Below are 8,742 nucleotides of genomic sequence, written 5' to 3'. Positions count from 1 at the left end.
GTGCCATAGTTTGTGTCATTCTTTTACATCTCTGGCTCTACCCTGCCCCCCTGGTCCTCCTCCTCTAAAGCACAGTTACTCATTCCGTCATCTCAAGTCTCATTTCCCCCTGCCGTGTTCAGCAATGTCTTGTCCAGCTCTCTCCCTTGCTCAGGAGCTGGACTTCCCCGTCAATGAACCTGCCAGATTGTACAATTCGACACAACACGCTCGACCGAGTGGCTCCACCAAGAACGCGCACAGCCACCGATGTACTGCCCTCCCCTTGGGACTCTGTACTACGTTGGGAAAAAATAAATCCCACCTCCGAAGGCTAACAGCACAAGTGTGGGAAGTCCAGCCGTGAAGTGCACTACCCAATCTATGAGGACCAAACTCTTTGGTGTTTTCGGTAAAGTCACGTAAGTATAAAAGAAATCACGACGTTTCGGGCGCAACACAAGCGTCCGTCATCAGGTGGGAAAGCACAGTCTCCTGCTGAGGCAGACTTTTAAAAGGTTTGAAATGGGTGTAGTTCAAGGGTTATAAAGAAGTGGCCGGGGCGAGTGATGTTAACGTGAGAAATTAGCATGTAAATGTAAGATCGGAGAGCGGCCTCCTCGACGAGGGCACGGAAGTGGCGATGTTAATGTGAGAGATTAGCATGATTATAAGGACCAACTTCATATCTATCAGAGTTATGTTAAATTGCCTAAATCCACCTACTGTAACCGGTCACCTCGCGCTATCAACAACCCCATGACCTTATTCTCTACTGTCGGCCAGCTCCTGAGGAAGGGAAATGCACCTAATGCCCCATCCTCAACGGCCATTTGCAACTCCATCAATTTATCCGACCAAGATGCACACGAGTCGATCCCACGCACACTATCCATGCCACCGATTCCCCCTCCCACTGTGAGCGTCCCCGACTGCGTTGACGAGGCTCTTCATTGTCCGCTCTTATTCCCGTCACCAACACCGGACTCTTTCATCCTTTTCAAGACTCCCGCTCCGCTTTCTGCTCAATGGACATACGTTCGTCTCGTCATAGAGACGACCAATTGGCGCTTTTGGAAAAAAATTTGGAAGGTAATTGTCACCTCGAATATAAAAGAGTGAATAGGGGCCGTCCATAAATGACGTCACGCACCTAGGGGGGGGGGGGGTGTCAGACATTTGTGACGATGTGTGACGAAGGGGGGGGGGTGAGAAATGTGACGTCACATCAAAATGCGCAACTTTAAATAAATATAGAATTGTTATAACAACACAAATTTTGATTAATTTTCATTATTAACTATTTGGTTATTTTATTGACTAAGGTCACCTTTTATTTATTCCATGAAGGAGCATTTTTGCTTCTCCATGGGAGAATGGAGAAGCGTACATTTTGCATTTTTTTTTAATGATTGCTATTAAACATTTTGCTTCTAATGATTCTACCAGGGCTTTTCATTCTGTGGAATGAATATTTGATTGTTATAATTGTACTCTCCATTTTGCTTCGTTTTACTACAAAGTTTCAAGTATTTTTTTATAGTTATAATTACTTTAAATATTTTATAATTATAAGATAATTTCAATATAATATTCTGAACATCTGCAGTTTTAGACGTTGAATATTTTCAAGTGAATTTTATGCTAAATTTAAGCTCTCCAACGCCTCCTTTTTAATACGTGTTTTCTCCTACAACATCAGAGTGCAGCGCCACATTAAATACGCACTACAATGAAGCATGTTTTATTTTCAAAATGGAAACATGGTTTTTGGGGGGGTGGGGAGGCAGAGCTTTGTGACGTCATATTTGAGGGGGGGTCTGACTTTATGTGACGCCGTGTGACAAGTGGGGGGGGGGTCAAAAATCGTCCAAAATCGCGTGACGTCATTTATGGACGGCCCCATAGATGCAACATTGCGCACCTGATAAGCGTCGTGATTAACTGATTAATACGGACACCAAACGTATGAGCGAATACATGCATCAATGGAGGCGCGCGCGCGCACGTGGGGAACTAAGTCGACTGAGCAGCTTTTATTCCGCATGTTATAGCAGCAGAGCGGCGTGGACACAAGCGGGAGAGGAGGGGAGCTTTGGTTGGACCCCTCAAGAGCTGAGTGCGCGCGTCTCTCAAGAAAACCCCGAATTCTCAACACCAAAGTGTTGCCATTTCCCCCCAACACCGAGTGTCCTCCGCGTGGTTTCAGTCACGTGGCTCCTGTGTTATGTGACGTCACTCCTCGCTCTTCCCGCATCACCATCGTCATCCTCCTCCTCCACTTCTTCCTCTCCTCTTCACAGTGTCCGGTCCCCGTGCCTCTTCGCTCTCGTGCCTTGCTGTCGTCATCCCGTCCCAGTTATTGCATCGCATTTCTCTCCGGCTCACAGCTCCCCCCGAGTAACCGCGCCGTCATTGCGTGGGTGACGATAACACGCATCGAGATCCACCTCGGATTCGACGATTTGCAGGTCAAGGGGTCAGCAAAATTAGTCGGTGATGCTGCTGCTGCTTCGTTGGTAGTGGGTGCGCAATGACAATTCACTCACTAAAACACACACACACACAAGCTCATCACATCCGTCAATTAGATCGTGCCTTTAAATTCTAATCCGGTGGGAAACAAAGTGCTGTCGCCAACTTTCATCCACTCGTATCGCTCTGACCTATGTGCTGTAAAGAAGGGGCATTGCCCGAAACGTCGTCTATTATGTACTTTATTTATTTGAGGCCACAGTATTATTGACGAATCTGTAGAGTATTCCAGCTCGAGGTTGTTTGTAATTATCCGTATTTGTTTTTGTGCTAGGCCACGTGGTGCTAGCTTCATGCTACAATCCTTGTCGTGAACCCCTCCACCACCCGACGAGATTGTCGCGTGTACGAGGATCAGAATTAGAAAAAAAATTGTTTATCCTGGAGAAATCCGGATACCAGAGGTGGGACAAAGTCATTGTTATGCAAGTCCAAGTCGAGTCGCAAGTCATCAAATTCATGACTCGAGTCTGACTCGAGTCCAAGTCACATGACTCGAGTCCACATCTCAGAGGTGGGACAAAGTCATTGTTATGCAAGTCCAAGTCGAGTCGCAAGTCATCAAATTCATGACTCGAGTCTGACTCGAGTCCAAGTCACATGACTCGAGTCCACACCTCTGCCGGATACTATTTATACCGTGTCAATGTGCTGATCCCGTTCGGATCGATGTGCTGATGCCATTGTGACCGGTGGCTCGAGACCGAAAAAGTCGTCACTGAATTCAACACAAGTGGTTCGCGTGTCACATGCAGCCGCTAAGAGGCTGCTACATCCACTGCCATATCAGAGGAAGGAATCTTGAACCGGATCTCGCGACCCCGAGAGGCAAAGAATGCATTCATCATTGCACCCGATGTGCATCGTCACCTGCAAATCCCAACGTAGCTTATTTGCCATTCCAGCCGAGTCGCACGTTTAAAGACCACCAACACAGATGGTTCGGCCAGAGCCGTTAGCAAATGACCGCGCAGAGAGTGAGTCACACTGACTATTATTATTATTATTGTCTCGGCTTTACAGAGCGCCCTTCCAATTCGCCGGAGCGCTTAACAGAAATCATCGCATCTCACCTCAACACGCTTCAAAGGACACCCCCAGCGGCATCTGTCCCTGTGCGGCCACATTGCGACTCTGCACCTGGCCTGCTGCAATCGAGCCTTATCTGCCAGCAAGGGGGAGATGGTTGCTCCGTATGTTGAACTTCTTTTGCACCGTATGTAGCCAAAACGTGCTAATCGGCGGTGCTCTGCATAATCTCAATAGAGTAAGTTGTGTGTTGATTTGACAATTGGTCCCTGGTCCTAACTCTTGACAAAGACGACGGATGGATCTTTAATATTCACTGTGAAGCAGACGGTGCAGTGTCGTTATTATCATTGCATCCGTGGTAATAACCAGGGCGGCCGCTGGATTCGAACCGCAAAAAAACTTCTGCAACGAGCGGTGAAATGCGTGACCGCTGGGCCCGCGTCACCGCCCCGCGTGTCGCTGCCAGCGATTCGTGAATTGTCACAATAAAGTTACAATGTGGTCCAAATGTCTTGTGACCTCGATTCAATTCTCTAAAACTTAATATTTTTTAAAAGTTTATTTAAAACATAAATTAACATGCAAAGGAACAAAAACAATGTGAGGGGTGAATTAATTTGGGGGTCACGAGACATCTGGACCACCTGTACATGGGCCCATTTGTTTAACTTCTCCCCATTAACTGAGACGTAGCATCGTCTCCTTTGCGCACACGGCTAAATAACACTGGTCGACACACTTTTTTTGGCATAATGTATTCCAACGGTTTTAAGGTAATTTTGGGGTGCTGATTCCAAATCTGGCATCAGTTTTTGTCTATCACATCAGGTTTTTGAGATATCAAATATTGCATTTTCAATAAAAACTGCAGAAGAAAAATATTAAATAAATGTGGATATCTACGTAAAATGATATTATAAACACACTATCCTACAAAATACAGCACCATATTTTAATACTAAAGCAGTCACTGACTCGCAACAACTTGCAATCATAAGTGACAGTTAATTTCGGGTAAAATCAATGAAAACGGGGTATGCCGATAGCATAAAAATGAGATGTGATAGAGCAAATTTGAGATCAGATTTGGAATCAGCACCCTGAAATTAGTCTAAAACAGCTGCAAAAGTCCAGGCCAGAAAAAAATGTTTTTTTTGTTGACCAGTGTATTCGATTGCCACAAGGGAGAACGCGATGCATGCATCTGTTTTTGATCGTAAGAATCGATGATTACAAACGACGACTCGATGCGTCGTGGCGAACCTTATTGCGTCTTCCCAACTGGCGCAGCACGCGTGCCCTCCTCCGTTTTCAAAAACAACAACAACAACAACCATCACAGACTGGAGCATGATTTTTCTATTTTGCAGGTGAGAGGCAATGGGTTTTGGATAGGGGGGCGTGTTGTGGGAGGGGGGCGCACGCTTAATCCAATCGTTCCCCCCTCCCCCCCCGAGTCTCATCGCCACGCCTTTTACAATCTGCCGAGATTCGTCATCACCCCTTAAAGTCGTCCCTGAAATGCGTCGCCACTGAATGGAGGTGGTGTTGTGCAAACACCTGGCCACGTGCACTACGATGGTGGGTATGCACATGGCCGCTGGAATCTAGCGCCGGCGAAGGTAGCGAGGGCTTGGTGGATCACCGCACACGGATGTTGCGAAACTCCCGTCCCGTGCGGGTCGAGGAGCCTCCGTGCCCTGACTTCGCCAGGGGAAGACGCTGCAACACAAATGTGGACTCCGCCTGTTCCGTTTGTATGGGATAGAGTGTTTCCCCCTCGCACGAATCATGTTTTCTCCGGGTACTCCGGTTTCTTCCCACGCGTAAATGCTCATCGATTGGGCGATAATACATTCATAAGTAAAGGACCGCAGAGCTTAGCTAATTGTTGGTAGCGCCGGCTCAACGCGTGGCTGCTGCTGCCTTCCCGCTCGTCGGCTGTGGATCCTCTTCCTGGAGCCTCCGAGTCGTTCTCTCTTTCTCTCTCTCTACGAGAGTTGGTGAATGCTGCGCGGCGCGTTACAATACGAAATAACTATTATTAGTATTACAATATTATTCATCACAGGACCCACGCTGGTTTCATTAAAGCACTTTTTGGATAAACATTAAAATATATATTTTTTCTCCAGTTAAATGATAGAAGTGTAGTTAGTTTTTTGTTATTTCCATATATATGACCTCGTATCATCTCCCCCCAGGTGACCACACGGTGAACTTTAATCCCACTAATAAAGAGCCCCCCTCCCCCACCACCCAGGTGTGGACAAGGCGCGGTCGTGTGCCTGGAGCCCCCCCCCCCACGTCTCCTCCTTCGGGCGTCGTCCCTGAGTCGCATCGTCGTCGTCCCTGCTCGTCGTCGTCGTCCTCGTCGTCCTCGTCCTCGTCACTCCTTCTTGTCGTCCTTCTTCTTCTGGAACTTGCGGAATTGGCTCTGGATGGCCACGGCGGCGCGCTCCGTCTCGGGCGCCTTGAGGTCGATGTCCACCTCCTCGGTCGACTCGCGCTTGGCTCCTCCTCCACCACAACACACGGCAGCAGCAGCGCCAGCGCCAGTGTCAGCGAGCCATCACCACCACCACCACCACCACTACTGAGATAAATACAAACTACGTGAACGCCACCAGCACCGCCAACAACACCGCCACTGGTACTGCCAACATCGCCAGCGTCAGTGAACGATCATCATTACGCACCTCTGGTTATCACGGTTGGCTACGTACGGTGCGAAAGAAGTTCATCAAACAGTACATACATCACCACCACCACGACCACCACTACCACTGAGATAAATACCAACCACCGCCAACATGAACACCATCAATACCACCACCACCACCACAAACACCGACACTGCCACCACCGCCAATACCACCACCACTATCAACACAATCATAGCGTATTTATCAAATCGTTCCATTCTTTGGGTGCCACTCCGTAATCATTCCGGACCATGGAACCATCGTCACATCTAGCCATGACGTGTCCTGCCTAAGCCCACTTACCTTTATTCACCGTGTGAATGACTTTAACCCTGGGTATGTTCCCACGTCCACGTGTCCCTCTCATCTGGCTCTCAGTAACTCCCCGTGCTTCTTTGCACACTTTTGCAGTTTTTGTTCAAGTTCTCTTCGTTAAGGTCTGAGTTTGACCCACGGATAACGAAAGGCAAAAACAAAACACTGGCCTGTCTTTAAGAACGGGTTTCTTCCGTCAGATTGCTCGGTTGGATTTCGATGTCGAGTTCAGTTTTGCAAGAGCTCTCCAATGCGCTGCCTCTACCATTTCATCCTTCGATTCCGGCCCGCCTTCAATAGCCTCCTGACGTGCAGCGCAGGAGCACACTCGGAACACGAATAGCGTACGACGGAACACGAACAGCGGACGTTGGGTTGGGCAGACTTCTGGATGTGGTTCGTGGTTTGCTTCACCCTACAGGCACATCTAGGGGGTTTGTTTTTATGCCCTTGGGTCGATCGGACTGAGTTGGGTCGATGGACACGAAATGAATGAATGTTAGATGTCCCCCAAAATATATTTTTTAGATATTTTTTGTGTGTGAAGAGACGGAGATGTGAAGGCGACATTGTCCACTTGTTCATTTTGTATCTTTCACAACGATGCTCGTGGTTATTTTGAGTTTTCTTGGACGTGGAATTAGTTTTGGCCATATTCATCCTGAGCCCAACTTTGCAGCCTTATTCATCATCATCATCATACTTTTCGATGTATATATATTTTTTGCATTCGCTTATTCACGACAGCTAAACCCCCATATTAGCCACCCTCAATTTAACACGTAGTAGGCGTTCGCGTCCAATATCATCCATAATACGGTTGTTTTTGGTGAGATCGCGTAAATATATAAAGGACACATTTATATATTTACTCGATCTAACCCAGAAAAAAACCTGTATTGTGGATTAACCACCCTACAAAACAAAAGACATGCACGTACAACACACGCCTCTCGCACATCGAGCGATTCAGCTGGGATACACTCCTGCTAACCTGGACACGTCCCAACACATCCCACGTGTTGGCTCGGCGATCGAGTGTGTCCATCATAGTTTCTGCTCCTCACTTAAAACGGATTTATTGTCCCCTAGCTCACACCACGAGCCCCTTAACCCCCCGCCCCCCCCCCCCATAACCACCACTTCCGTTACCGCTCCCTCTTCATATTCTCATTACAAGGCTATCACTCATTGACCCCATTCATTCGTCATCATTTACTGTCATCAATTTCGCTTTCACCGAATTGACGCGCCACCACCACCATCATCGTCACAGACTCGCCCCCACATTGCTTCCTCGCATCTGTTTCACCACCATGACACATTGACACACACACACGCGCCTTATTGTAGCGTTGTTACTTCTCTGCAAAGCGCCTCTATGAAGCCGCGATACAAATTACGTCAAGATAAGATAAAGATGACAATGTGGAATTCATACTCTTCGGTTCTTTCGGTAAAGTCACGTAGGTAAAAAATAAAAGAAAACCAAAAAATTATATATCACGACGTTTCGATCGCAACACAAGCGGTCGTCCTCAGGCGGAAAAAATAATCCAGCAGTTTAACTGCTGAACCAGCCAGAGAGCTGTCACAGCAACAGGACGTTACACTTATGTGGCGATGGGCAAGCAAGCGGGGTCTGAGCTGGAAAGGAATTCCATCCCCGCACGCAAGCACGTCAGTTGTATTCATGTGGAATTGTTCACCACTCGTCGAGATCGTGGCACGCGCCGACTCACCTGCCGCTCCTCCACCTCCTCCTCCTCCTCCCGCTCCCCTCTCGGCCATCCGGCCATCCGCCTTCTGCAAGGCGAGCCGTGGAGGCGCGCCGGGGAAGACAGAGGACAACCAACGCGCAAGGTTTCTCGCTTTTTTTTGCAGCGAGTGGGAGAGGTGACGCGCAGGAAGGGGTCTCAGTAGGCAGGGAGACAATCACTCAGACGGAGAGAGAGGTGATGATGGCGGCGGGAAGGGAGGGGGAGAGCCACAATCCAGGGAGCTTCAACAAAATGTTAACACTTCTGAGAATGTGCAGCGATACCACAAGACATGTTGCTGGAGACCACCTGGTGAAGATTCCAGGCATGCGCTGACAATGATGGCGAACAAGTGGAGACTTACTTTTTGAAGCTACTAACATACATTTTTTATCATGTTACAATGTATTATTTGC

This window comes from Lampetra fluviatilis, chromosome 5 (genome assembly GCF_964198595.1).
Source record: "Lampetra fluviatilis chromosome 5, kcLamFluv1.1, whole genome shotgun sequence".
NCBI lineage: Eukaryota > Metazoa > Chordata > Hyperoartia > Petromyzontiformes > Petromyzontidae > Lampetra > Lampetra fluviatilis.
Note: the sequence above shows the minus strand (reverse complement) of the source record.